This window comes from Clupea harengus, chromosome 21 (assembly GCF_900700415.2).
Source record: "Clupea harengus chromosome 21, Ch_v2.0.2, whole genome shotgun sequence".
NCBI classification, from domain to species: Eukaryota; Metazoa; Chordata; class Actinopteri; order Clupeiformes; family Clupeidae; genus Clupea; species Clupea harengus.
In genome coordinates this window covers 2,157,700-2,172,363 of record NC_045172.1, presented here as the reverse complement: position 1 = coordinate 2,172,363, position 14,664 = coordinate 2,157,700, and the positions used below count along the sequence as shown (strand labels likewise).

The 14,664-nt window shown below is 42.9% G+C and overlaps 1 long non-coding RNA gene across 2 annotated transcripts; it reads left to right on the top strand.

Annotated features, from left to right (window-relative positions):
• The first annotated feature begins 201 nt into the window (after positions 1-201).
• Positions 202-3,732, top strand: LOC116218119. Of its 2 annotated transcripts, XR_004162684.2 has the most exons (5): positions 202-500; positions 2,156-2,200; positions 2,324-2,455; positions 2,536-2,589; positions 2,853-3,732. It is a non-coding gene; the product is annotated as an uncharacterized LOC116218119 (long non-coding RNA). The 2 variants fall into 2 exon arrangements; XR_004162683.2 differs by having other exon boundaries at positions 2,536-3,732.
• The last annotated feature ends 10,932 nt before the right edge of the window (positions 3,733-14,664 follow it).

The following is a 14,664-nucleotide window of genomic DNA, read 5'->3' as shown; positions in this document are numbered from 1 at the left end:
ATGCCTCCATTTCCCATATCATATGATCTCAATCTTCTCGAGCTCCTCATGGCCATGACAAATATATATATATTTTTTAAACATACCTGAATAATCAAAGCCATATATCTCTTCTACGAAACTGTGTAGTTTGTATTGGCCACAGTACATTTTATTCCTTGTTCTACCGTAATTTTCATGTCTAGTGCCCACAAACCAACCACTTCCTGTAACAGATGACCGCATTCAAAATGCCTGTTTCTCCAATCCAGTTACTATAAACTGATTGACACCTATTCTATCCAATAGTACTCATTCTCATGTTTACAATGGTATGCCCATTGCCTGTCTTTGAATAATATTACGGTGTGATTGGTCCACGCGTAACCGATGGTTCTCTGGTGCGCTTTCCATGCGCCAGAGGAGTCATTCCAAGCACAGGCTTTGCGCATTCAACACAACACGTGGAGTTCGCCTATGGACACAATTGGAACAGCTGGATTGTGTCCTAGACATGACATGTAAGTATCTATATCTGCATTTATGTTTTCAGACACGCATAATACTATTAGTATGCACTTTGGTATGCTCTCACAATATGGGCTTGCCTATGTATTTGTCTGGCAAATTAGCCAGCCTGCTAGCATGCTCGCTAAAGTTAGCTACATGGTATTTTTGTTGTGTGCTCGTAATGTAAACTATGTAAATACATATCTGTATGTATGGTTTCACACACGCATAATACTATTGGTATGCATTTTTGTACGTTTCCAAATTATTGGCTTGCCTATGTATTTGTCTGGCAAATTAGCAAGCCTGCTAGCAAGTTCGCTAACGTTAGCTACATGCTATTTTTGCTGTGTTGTGTCCTCCTGATGTAAACTATACATATCTGCATGAATTCGTTCACACACGCATAATACTATTAGCATACATTTTGGTATGTATGGCATGTTATATTTCTCCTGTTGTGTACTCTCTATGTCTGCATCTTTCTTGTTTTTAGTTGCATATTGTGTTTGGTTATTTTACAATGTCTTAATTTTTTTTGCTGGATTGCTGAGTTGTTTGTGTAACATTTGCCAATTGATTTATTTTTTTCCAGAGAGATGTCCCTGCAGGAGATGCATCTGTCCGCTCCCCACTCATTTCATCTCATCTGAACAGATCTCATCTCATCAGAACAGAACTCATCTCATCTTATCCCTCCACACCCACACCCCACTACACCACCTCCACACACCATCACACACCACCACACCCCATCACACACCACTACACCACACCCCACCACACACCCCACTACACCACCTCCAAACACCACTACACCACCTCCACACCCCACCACACACCTCCACTACACACACCACTACAACACCTCCACACCCCACTACAACACCTCCACACCCCACTACACCACCTCCACACACCACTACACACCACCTCCACACACCCCTACACCACCTCCACACCCCACCACCACAAAACATACATGATGTACTTTTGAGTACAAAATCACAAAACATACATGTACTTTTATATGGATCTGGATAGGTTTTTGGGTATATTTTGGAGAGGCTATAGACCATCATATGTGTTGTCACAATAAATTACAATATATTACACTGAAATTAATTCAGAATGGTTTGCTGTAGTACAGAAGGCAAGAAAAAAAGTATGAATTCTTGATGTACAGTGACAGGTACTGGATTTTGTATTTGGTGAGGTTGGAGAGGTTATGAGACACGTCTAAAGGTATCATATGGAAACTGATGTGTAACACTTGTAAACTTTTGTCTATATGCTTCAAATTTTTTACACACACTGTCAAGATGTTGTTGCATCAGGAAATGTAAATGTTAGCTTCCTATGACATTCAAAACCCAGTTCTACACTGAAACATAAAAAAACACTAGGCGTTTTATGTTTTTTTCTGACAAAAATGTTGGTTTTGCTGCTCTGAAATGTAAACTAAAATGACATAATAAAACACTTTAACTGGTTGCATTTGATGGGCCAAGTGTCTTCTTTAATTTAAGCCATGAATGGTTATTATGCAATGTTTAGAACCATAGATATTCAAGTTTTAAATGGGACAGTGCAATATAGGCGGAAATTGTCAAAAATACCCTTCTGAATTAACAGGTTAACTCATTCACTGTTTCTCTGTATGTAGTCTCTAACTTTGGAGGACAAGTTCCCTGTGCCTTTAGCTGCAAAGGTAAAATGGTCTTATGTTTATCATGTGAACCATCTTTTCCATTAAGTAGTGGTTTGGGGTGGCCATTATGTGTGCTAACTTCTGTACACACTAACTTCTGTACACATGCTTCCAATCCATCAGGTACTGACGCAACAGATCCGCAATGCTGAGGCCAACAAAGACTCGGTCATGATCAGCATTGGAAGTTGTCGTGCCACGTTTCGCGACTTAGACAGTCTGGCAGGCCCAGAGTTCAACTGGCTGATTTATGATGTAAGTAAAACGTACAAATACATTTTTATTCTACTTTTTTCCTATCATGTTGTCATTACATTTGTTTTTCTTTCTTATAGATTGTAAATACGCGCATTGCAGTGATTGTTGCAGATCACAAACAACTTTCCACTGTAAGTAGTAGTAAGAAGTTTACACTTTTTTTGGTCTTCACAGGACAAAGCAGTGTTTCACACCCTTACCACAGTAATTAATGGTACCCCCCAAAAAAAACAAATTTTTGATTCACTAGGAATCTACAACACAATAAAAACACAGGACAGATTAGTCTTGGCCAACGCATTTAGGAATGATCTGTCCCTTTGGGACGTTGTGTTACCACCACAGTGGAAACAGACAGACAGCACTAACTGTGGTGTTTTTGTCTGCACAGCAGCATTGCCAAGGGTCGTCAGGCTACCTTCCACTGCAGAGGGGCAGAGAGAGGTATCGGAGGGTTTTGCCCGACTGGCTAGGCATGGGGCTTTTGCCAGGGCCATGGGAGCCATTGACGGCTGCCATGTTCGTATCAAATCCCCGGGAGAGCCCCAAGGCCAGGATTATTTCAATAGGAAATTGTTCCCGTCTATACAGCTGCAGGTGGTGTGTAACCATGCCGGGAGGTTTATTGATGTGTTTGTGGGTTATCCAGGTTGTGTCCACGACGCCCGGGTCCTGAGGCACAGCCCCCTGTTCCGGTCTGCCGTGTACCCACCCCCTGGTACCTTCTTGTTGGGGGATGGGGGAAATGGGCCTCATCAGACAACCCCATCACACCATTCAAGAATCCGCTCAGGGGAGTGGCACAACAGAGGTTGGTACATTAAAATATGTGATTTTAATCGCAATGTCACAGAGATTAATTAGAGTAATTACATGTCATTAATTTTTTTCCCAACACTTACTTGTAGGTTTTAACGCGCATCATGCCAGAGCTCGTTCGGTCATTGAGCGGGCTTTTGGCATAATGAAGACCAGGTGGAGGTTCGTCTTTTTCTGTGCCTTGGAGGTGGACGTCTCATTTGTGCCAGATGTCATTGTGTGTTGCACTATGCTTCAGAATGTATGTCTGGGCAATGATGATGTCCTACCGGTGGATGAGGAGGACCCTGAAGAGCCCGTCGAGGGAGAGGACCCATGGCGAAACAACAAGTGGTAGTGCCCTGCGAGACAGCATTGCAGATCAGCTGTCCGCACTTCAGTGTCTTCCACCGGAACACGATTATTGTTGATAAATTGTTGTACAGTTCTTTGATTAATAAAGTGTTGTATACTTCTTTGATTGTATATTGTTATTACATTAATTTAAGTTATAACACCGGTCATGTTGTTGAAGGAACGCAGACAGGAGCCTGACACACCGCACTCACTCCACCCACCCTACTCACTACATTCACCTCACAAACACAAACATGACCAAGGAGGGTGGTCGCTCCCTGAGCCTGGGCCCTCCCGAGGTTTCTTCCTACATGGGAGTTTTCCCTCGTCACTGTTGCCCTTGAGCTTGCTTGGGGAGCTTTCCAATAAAATACAATTATTTTAACTGAACTCTGTTGTTGTGTGATTATTTTCATGTACTATAAAAAAAAACATAATGCTGTAAATGATTTATTATTAAAATATTTATTTGTTTGCAACCATCTGCTTCATAAGTGAAAGAATTGACCGATCGCAAAACTCCTCCCTAGAACGGCCCTCGTCCAATCATACCTTAACAACCGCTACTAAGAGAAGAGGGTCCGACAACTTAGAGGTCTGAGCAGCATGCTGAAACAGTGTGCCTACGGGACTTGTAGATCTGACACAAGGTACCCTGACGGAGGGTGTCCACGGCACAAATTACATGCGTTAAATCGCATGCGTAAAGTCGCCTGGGGGGCGTGGACAGAAAAATCACTGACTGTAGCAAAGTTCAAGAAGCAAGTTCAGGTGCAGTGCTGCGCTAATGTAGCACATTAGCTTGTGCACTCACCAAAAAATAATGATAGATGTTGCAGCAGTCAGTCATGGGCTGATTCATTTGATTCATATATTAATTCATATATAGCAGCCAGTTAAATCACGAAAACGTTATGTAGGGTGACCAGATTTGAGTTTGTGAAAAAGAGGACACTTCGCGGGGTCCAGCATGCTATACACTAGCCTACCCTGCCTCCTCCCCCGCGACAAAGTGTCCTCTTTTTCACAAACTCAAATATGGTCACCCTATACAACACGCTTGGACATTGATGCTAGGTTTACGTCCTCTTTTTGCTTGTAGCTAGCTATCTATCTAGCGAACTACGCTAACTAGTCGAGAACATCCACAAACAGTTATGGTTCATGACAACTAGTATTATTACCTATACAAGTACATAACTAGTGTTAATGTTACCGTCAAAATGTTACCGTCTGTAAAATTGCACGCTGAGGTATGGGTAATAGGCAGCATCAAGGCTACACAGATGGTACTGTCATGGCAAGAAGTGATCGGGTGCCAAAAAGAGCCCGGGTGATGTAATATTGGCTTTCGAACGACTCTGAGTGACATGGTAATATCCAGCACCAGCAGCTCTACCTTCCAAGGAAGAGCCAGGAGTAATACCTCAATGAGTTTTCCATGAAAAGTTTACATGTTCAGAGCCGTTTTGGTACACAAACTGGCTGTTGATTGGAGGATTAGGATCAGGTGATACTTAGGTGCTAGATACTAGGAGGTCTTTTCGGTTTTGTCTTTTTGGCACCCGGTCACTTTCTGCCATTACAGTACCTTGAAAAATGACTGTTACGCTGCGATTTTTAACACAGCCTCTGCTTTGCCACCTCTCCTGAACATTAAATATTTACCATATCAATGACAGTTTGCTCAAAATAAGGGCAATAATGAATGAAACTGTAACCCACCTAAATAAGTGGATCAAATAAGTCGCGTGAAAATCTTTCACGCGACCGTCTCCAAGGAGATCTTTTGTTTTCTTTTATTAATACTCTTCTTGATTCCTTTGATGCACCCGTTTGATTTATGCTCCTCTATGAAACCCTCTTTTTACTTTTAAATCGATTTTCCCTTTGATTGATTAATATTTCTTCTTTTAAATTACTTTACTTTACTTAGTATCTTAGTAAAGTACTTGTTTTACTTGACTGACGTAAACCGTTTGATCTTTCATTCGGATCTCCGGTGAGTAATTAAACTGACCGTTTTATTTAGCCAATTTAGATAATTAAAACCAATCGGAGAATTTCTTTTAATGTTTGTGTTTGTACTATTGTTATATGTAGAATGATATTTGTGTATGATAAGTGTTAATATCGAATCGGGAGTTAAATCGTTTGGGATAGCTGAATCGGGGAAATTATAGTTGTTATAGTTGAATCAAGAATGATATGTGTATGTTAAAGAAAATATAAGTGTAAGTATAGAATCGGGAGTTATATGTCTTTGTATAGGGGAATTGGGGAATGTATAAAGGTTATTTTATTGAATTGGGAATTAACTTATTATTAGGCTAATGTACTGTATATATTACAGACTCTCGGAAACGGGAGACGTTGGAGTGGAATGTTCCAAGGCTCGTGCACAATAGTCTGTGCGTGTCTGAGATCGGAACCTTTTAATATTAGATTATTGATTGTTGATTGTTCTGTTGAACTGCTATACGCAGATTGGTTTTTTGAACACATTGGAATGTTGGATGGCGAGCTAACCCAGATTGACCTGAGGATCCGGACTGGAACCAGCTAAGGAACACATACACTGATTTCACTCACTACACAGACTATTTGTTTTGTTTTGAACTGTTTAATTGTATTTTATTTGATAATTAATAGGGCTCTCTTTTCTTTTGTATCATTGTCTTATTGTTATTATCATTGTTATCATTATAACATTATATTTATTAAAACTATTGTATTTACCCTAAATTGTATATGCTTTTATTATTGTCAGTTTTCTCCCCCCCTCCAATGCCGAGCCTAGAACTAGCCTAAACATACTAACTACGAGAACCTGAAGCACCTCTATCCTAGCGATAGAGGTCATATGCATAGACTGTTCCGCTCCCAGTTGAGTACAGGGGCGCTACACAACCATTTAGTGTAATTTAGCAACCAAAAGCCCTTGCCTGGTTGCCCAGTTAATATCGGCCGTGGCTTAATATTGGATAAGTTATTCACATCATGTACATCAATGTTAGCTAACCAGCTCTCTGCAAGTAAGGTTGGGCTAGTGTGGGTTTAATGACTACTAGGTGCGTCATAGAACGCGTCGCGATTGTGACGTTTCGACTGCTCATTTGTCAATGGAGTATTACATTTTGCTACTTCATTGGTCAGAATTTATTTGCTGGCCGATTATTTTCCCGTAGGACCCCATAAACAATTAATTACCACTGTCGAGTAACACAGTACCTATCGCGAACTGTACAGTAGCTACTTAGCATGCTAATAGCTAAGTGATCCAGCTGTTCAGAAAAGTGGCGATTCCCGTCACGAAACCCTTGGTTTTTCACTCGTTTAAAAAAAAAAAAAATTAATCAATGACACAAAGATATAAACTAATCATCCGTTGCAATGCAAACATAAAGTTTAGCTTATTCACCTGATACTAGCAAGCGACTGTGGCTACAAGACTTACCTTTTACCAAACCTGATTTTAAATACAGCGGTATAATTCACTCCATAAATACATCAGTGGGCAAAAAATGAGCGAGAGGCTGATATTTAATCCAATCATACAATACATCTCTAATGTGTAAGGATGCGCACAAAGGACTTTAAATACAAGGTCACGGACATTTCCTCATTATTACGACCATGACTGAGTTGCCAACAATTTGGTTCGTGGGCGATTCTTGGGTTTTCTTGCTTGAGAGCCATGCTCGGGCTCAAGGTGACCCTAACCTATCTTTGCCTGCCAATGTGGAGTGGCTAGGACAGAGAGGTATGCGGTGGGGCCAACTGATCCCTTTGTTGGAGTCCCAGAAAAGGCTTCGGGTCGCACCACAGGTCCTCCTCATTCATGTTGGAGGAAATGAACTGGGGTTCACCAAGGGCTCAGACCTCATCCACAGGGTCAAGTATGACCTTGCGTTGGTCGTGGCTCTGTTCCCTGGTGCCCAGGTTGTGTTTTCCAACATTAGCGAGCGGAGGGTTTGGATGAGGGGGACTTGTGACACCATGGGGCGCCTCAACCAGGCGAGGAGTCATGTTAATAAGGCGGTGGACTCCTACCTTCGGGATATGGGCATGAGCTTCGCGAGGCATACCAACCTCCGTCGCTCTATGCCTGTTTTCCGGAGGGACGGGGTTCACCTTAACCCTCTGGGCAACTCCCTGCTCATGGCCAATATAATTGACGTTGTCAAATTGGTCCTCTGAGCCACACAACGGCCCTTTTAAGGGCCACCCCAATAACCAGATACACCGCCTATACGGCTGTGTGTGTGTGTGTAGGTGGCTAGCGTAACGGTTTTCGCAAGCTAGCCAGCTAACGGTTTCGCTAGCTGGTTAGCTCGTGTAGCTTCAGTTAGCTAAACTAACTAACAAAACAAAACGATAACAACCTTCAATCACAGTGTGACTTTGTGTTATTTGCCGCTACACAGACGTGGACATTACTTGACCACAACAGGTGCAATGGGTATTAATACTACGGTTTACCATTGTAAAGGTACCTGAGGTAAATAGCCAGGGCACCGCTGCGCGCCTAAAAATGTTGGATGACATTCGCTATGGTCCCTTTAAACATTGGACGTCGGATAGACGTGCAGATCATGTCTATATTGGGTCCGTCGGTCCATGACCAAATCTGGACATCTGTTCGACGTCCAAACTAGGTCCACTATTTGGACCGTCCAACTGTGACCTAACGTGGACGTCATATTGACGTTCAACATTTGGTAATTGTTTTGGACGTCCATGAAAGGTGCAGGAAATTTACATTATAATTATTTACAAATATCAATGTAACCAAGGTTAACAAAGTTACCGTTAAAATTCTGTAAATATGTATAAATAGTAATTAATAAATAGTCTAATAATAAACATTAAACATTGATTAGTTATGTATTTATTATTACCTTAGGAATTTAGCATAGCTTTTTAATGAATGAATTGTAATGTTGGAGCGCCCTCTACAGGACGTAGTGTGTGCTGAAGAGCTCGCGCAACTTTTACTTTGAATTTAAAAAGAGAGAAGACGTTGAGATAAGAAGAAGACGGTTAAAACATTTACGGGGACAACCTTATAAAAATTCAACGCCTTTACTGACCTAATTAATGAAACCAAATTGAATTATTGAATGATATTTTAAAGTTAAATTGTTTACACGAGTATGATAGAAAAGGTACCGTTGTACAGTTTGAAGATACGTGATTTATGTTTTCATGATTTTGTGCTAGTCGAGTGCTAACTTGTAGCCTAGCCAGCTAGCTACACCGAGGACAGCGGACCTGCTGGACGAAGATGTTGGTTTGAAACTTTGAGGATCGAAATGAACATTGTCATTGTAGAATCACCTACAGTGAATATTGACTGACTGACTGACTAAAATACTGCTTGAAAACAACAACGACGACAACTAGATGGCGAGCTTCCCACCGAACAACCGAAAAGTACGGATTACACACCACATCCAGTCTAGACAGCCTAAGTGTTACAGTTAACAACTGCTGAGATGGCTTTGTATTAATCCAGTATTATTCTAAATAATTTCTCTTTTTGTGCTTGTGTAGAAGGGCTCATGAAATTCGATTCTGCGGCCAATGAGGAATACGTGAAAGTGAATGTATCCGAGCACCTAAAGCACGCGCCGCAAAGACGTGGAGGATTTACCATGCCTAGATGAACCCTACAGGACTCGAGTTCAATTCTATGAATTTGTAATTATTCATTCATAATTCTCTTGGTACATTGTATTTTTGAATAAAAATCGATACGGTGGTATTGAATTGTGATTTATTGGTATGTTAATAACTTGAATGTTTCCAGAGGGTGGAGGACATGTTTTCTGTACCATGTGTTAATTTTCTGTAGCTTTGTTTGAGCTCAGCAGCTAGTTTGAACTAGAAATTCATTACACATTTGAAAGCGTCTCTAGCTGCTACTGAGACTATCAAATTGAGTCTATGGAAAATGATCTAGTCCCATTTCAGAAGGTGGCCTACTGTTCCAGATAATTTCCCTAAAACTCCATTTGATTGGCAGCAGCTGATAACTTTAACAGCATACAAAGGTGAAATTGAAAGTGAAACATGAGATTACATTTATAGAAGTAGTATAAAAATGACGTCTGAAATTAGTCTAAATTCGATGTTGAAAAGACGTCCACAAACGACCACATTTGGACTATAAATAGCCTTTATACTGAGGTCCCAATGGCGTCAACATTAGACGTGCGGTAGACGTCCAAAAACTCACGTCGCCTGGCGTTACAAAACAACCCCTTCAGTGGACCAAAATTAGAAGTCCAAAAATTACATAGAAAAGACGTCACATTGCGCAGTGGGGTTGATCAATAATAATAATACTAATAATAATCATTCAATCTTATATAGCGCTTCTCTAAATACCCGAAGTCGCTTTACAAAGTCCAGAGTCCAGTAGTCATTCATACACAGTCATACCGGTGGTGGTAAGCTACATCAGTAGCCACAGCTATCCTGGGGCAGACTGACAGATTAACGTAGATGTGGTGAGGCAGACGTATTAACAGTAGGAAACTCGTCTGATTTAATTATTCATTTTTTTGCGTGAGGGTACAGTACATTTCTTTTGGTAAAGTGTTTTGTAGCTAGCCTACTGTCATTAGCGACTGTGCCCCCGAAACTCATCAGTTGACTGGCCACATTAACGTGATCAGGTCCTCTTTTTTTAATACATTTTACATAGGTATATATTCAACAGCTACGCCCTTGAACTCCGCGAGCAGAGGTTAACGAATGAGGAGTCGATACGTCAAAACGCGACAGACAAAATGGCGTCTATGACTTACCCTAGTAGATATGAGCACCCTAGCAGGTATAAAACCCACACCAGCACTCAACCTGCATTGTGGTTAGTTGAGCTAGCTAATCGTGGCTAGCGGGATTTTGCTAACGCTTTCTAGTCTGCTAGTGTCAAAAGAAAATCTATGATCTAACCAGTTTGCTAGCTATTAACCTGTTAATTATTGAGCTTATACTGGCACTCTGCATACTGTAACATTGTTTTAGTTGTGACTAACGGGATTTCGCTAACACTTTAGCCTAGTGTCAGATGAATGAACATGTTCATAGCCTATGGTCAAATCAAATCTGTTTGTGCTCAACATTAGCTGGTTGCCTTAATAGGCATTTTGGTTAAGTTACACTTGAATGAAGACACAATTTTACCTTGTCCACTAGATCATCCTTCAATAGTTCTCGATAATGCTATAGGTACAGGATGAACTCATCCTTATTACATCAAATCAATATAAGACAGAACATACTAAATCTCCGCTTAGCATGCTAATCGCTACTAATAGCAATGTGCGCTCACATGAAGCCCACTACAAACACGATCTATCGCAGTGACTTCATGAATAACACTTACATTTATAAGTGTTACATTACATTTATACATTCCGCTACACGGACTGGTGTTGTTGTTATGCCGCGGTGTATTGTGGGAGTACTACACCGCAGCTGTTAGCTTAGCCACAGTGCTATCTGTTGTGTATGTCCCATTGTTGTGTGTGTGGTTGATGTAGAATTGTTCCTGTTCTGTATTGATGTGTTTTGTATATATAACTGAAGTGTCAACCGTGTTCATGTGTTATAGATGTTGTGATTATAATCCTGTGTATTTAGTGTTAATCTTTGTACGAGTATGAATGAGTGTTCGAGAACCAGTAAAAAGTTCTAAAACCATTCAAACGTCTCGAGCCCATTCTTATCTTCGCCACATTGGTGTCAGAAGTGGGATTGACGGAGATCAAGAATGTACACGCCATGGGGAGCACCTGGAGGTGCCACCGGACCGGCGAACTACGCAAGGACCACTCTGCCAGGCTACGGGATGGAGGAGTCACCGCTGGACGCACCACCACGACGTCTCTTCGAGGGAACAGACGGCGCCAGCGGCCTGCGGCAGAGGAGCGACACGAAGGGGGACGACATCGCCTTGCCAGCCGTGGACCAGCTGCCCGCCCTGGAGCCGCTATATCCGGGACAGCTGCAGGATCGACGGCTCCCGATGCCCACCCTGGACGCCGGACCCATCTACAACCCGCCCCGGCGAGCAACCATGAAGCTGCCGAAGTACCATGGAGAGGGACTGCTGGAGACCTACTTCGTCCAGGTGCAGCTGGCGGCTAATTTCAACGGCTGGTCGAGCGAAGAGACCGGCGTGCAAGTCGCACTCGCCCTGGAGGGAAAGGCGCTGCAAGCGCTGATGGACATATCGCCGGGCCAGCACGCCAGCTGGCCGGCGATCAGAGACGCGTTGCAGCGCCGTTTCGGACAGCGGGTGTTCACCGACGACGCACGGGAGAAGCTGGCCAACCGCTTCAGGAAGGAAGGAGAGAGCCTCGGGGCCTTCGCCGCTGACCTGAGGTTCTACACCCAGAGAGGATATTCCACCTTTGCGGATGCCGAGCAGGAGGTGCTCACACTGCAGGCGTTTGTGCGAGGTCTGCGCCCAGAACGGCTCCGAGAGCACATTCGCCTGAACTTTCCTCACTCCCTGGCTACGGCGCTGGACGAAGCAGAGCGAGTGGAACATGTCCTCTGCGTCTCAAGACATCAGATACGGCAGGCGGACGTGACCGGGGAGATCGATGAGGACGAAGTGGTGACACGACAGGCAGCGGCGACCGACGCACGTCGATACCCCAGACGGAGCCCCGGACAGCAGAGGAGGCGAGACGACGGCTGCTACCGATGCGGGGAACCTGGGCATGTGGCACGCCAATGCTTGGCGCCGGCACCACGGATCGCACCTCAGCAGCCGGCGTTAAACTGATAGAGGGTGGCCTAATGGGAGGATCGCCACCCTCGTCTATCACCATAGCCCCCTCCAGTAGAACCGTGACCGGAGTCGGTGTAATGTCTTTGAGATGCCAAAGTGTCCTGTCCCCACCGCGCCGTGGTTCATCCGTAGCACCTGGCCACGCACACAGGGAGGCACCAGCAGCTGTAGTGTCTCGCGCTGTCCAGATGGTTTTTGCCAGCGGCGATACAGCAGCCCTTCTCTGATGGTGAAGTTGGGCCACTGCGAGTACAGTGTTTTGGTCTCTGGATCCAGAGCGGAAACAGCAGGGCCCCTGCTCGTCTTCAGGACTTTGTAATGCAGGCTTGGGTTCATGAGGACATGTAACCCGCCTGGAGGGGGCTATGTAGCGTAGCTCGGATTCCGCTACACGGACTGGTGTTGTTGTTATGCCGCGGTGTATTGTGGGAGTACTACACCGCAGCTGTTAGCTTAGCCACAGTGCTATCTGTTGTGTATGTCCCATTGTTGTGTGTGTGGTTGATGTAGAATTGTTCCTGTTCTGTATTGATGTGTTTTGTATATATAACTGAAGTGTCAACCGTGTTCATGTGTTATAGATGTTGTGATTATAATCCTGTGTATTTAGTGTTAATCTTTGTACGAGTATGAATGAGTGTTCGAGAACCAGTAAAAAGTTCTAAAACCATTCAAACGTCTCGAGCCCATTCTTATCTTCGCCACAGTATGCACTCAATGCATCACATACATGTCGAAAACAATGATGATTGGAACACTCAAACTTTACTAGGCACTCAGTATGTTTAACTACTTTGCCACTTTTTCAACAAACTTTGCAATTTCATCCTCATATATCCAATAGTTTTCTTTCGTACAATTCCTCAGGGAACTGCAAGTCTTTTCCTCTCTGGACTGCCGTATCCGCCAGGCACTTTACAGCCCCACCAACTCCGTCAGGGACCTTTCAGCAAATCAGCAAGTAGGACCACATGAGGACCACATGTGACAGTCTGCATTTTGTACTGTTTCTTGATTTAATCTACGGCGATCAAGATGAGGTCCAACGGCCTTTGGTGAACACTCCCCCCTCTAAACAACGATTTATTTAACAAGGGTCTTCACGTCAAACGCGCTGAACTTATTGGTGGACGTTAGTTCTATTTGTATGCTAACTGATGTATTTATTTGAACGCTGATGGCTATTTATTCGCATTGTTATTTATTCGAATGACTATGTATTTATATGAACTATGATTGCCATTTATTCGAATTGTTATATATTCTGTTTATCTAAACGTACTGATCGTTTTTAATACATCGGATGTATAGAACAATCTGAAGTTGGCTCTTTAGTCTTCCTGGACTGGGATTGGTATAGCTACCTAAATTTCCCTCTGGATTAATAAAGTATCCATCCATCTATCTAGCTACACACACACACTAAGGGAGAGACATTTCCTAGTTGCCCTCACGGTTACACAAGCGTTGGTTAATGTGCAGTTGTTCAGTTAGTTTTCTAGACGAGCTAAGTTAGCTAGCAAATTATTACAGCTCACACACAGCCCCTTAACAGAAGAAGAAATGACCAAAACACCAAATGATGTTTGCAGAATGACACCGCCTGGAACGTCCGGCAAGATGGCGTGATGAGCAGTCACTTCAATAACTCTGCTCTGTCTGTCTGGTTCTGACTGACTCCTAGGGTTATTAGAACTACTGCCAGCCCAGGCTTAGCCTCATACTTTAAGCTGTGTTTAAGTTAACTTAAACTGAAAGACAGAGTAAAATGCTTAATAATGTTTAAAAAAAAAATAGCAAGAGTAATAATGTCTGCCTGTGCTACATTTTTGTTACATGTAAATCAATGAGCATGCCTAGTCTCAATTTTGATGTTTAACAACTTATCCTCCTGACTTTTACCTCAGAATTGGTCAGTTAAACGAAAGAAAATATGAATGGTAAAACAAAGGAGTCGGGCATTGTAATGTCAGCACCCGAGGCTGGGTCTGAAGTGTTGCTTCAGACAGCAGCTAATAAAGCTAATGGTAGTCGCGCTAATGTTAACCAGGACCACAACTATGACGATGAGAACATGGATATTGGAGCCATATATCTCAATTAAAAAAATGAAACCGCCTGAACAAAACGAGCTAATATCAAACTTAGCAGCTATCCACAACCTAACTGCGCTAGTAGGGAATTCAGTAAACAGTTAAAACAACGTCATGGTTGCTAACGTCCCCAAGGCGGTTGAGTT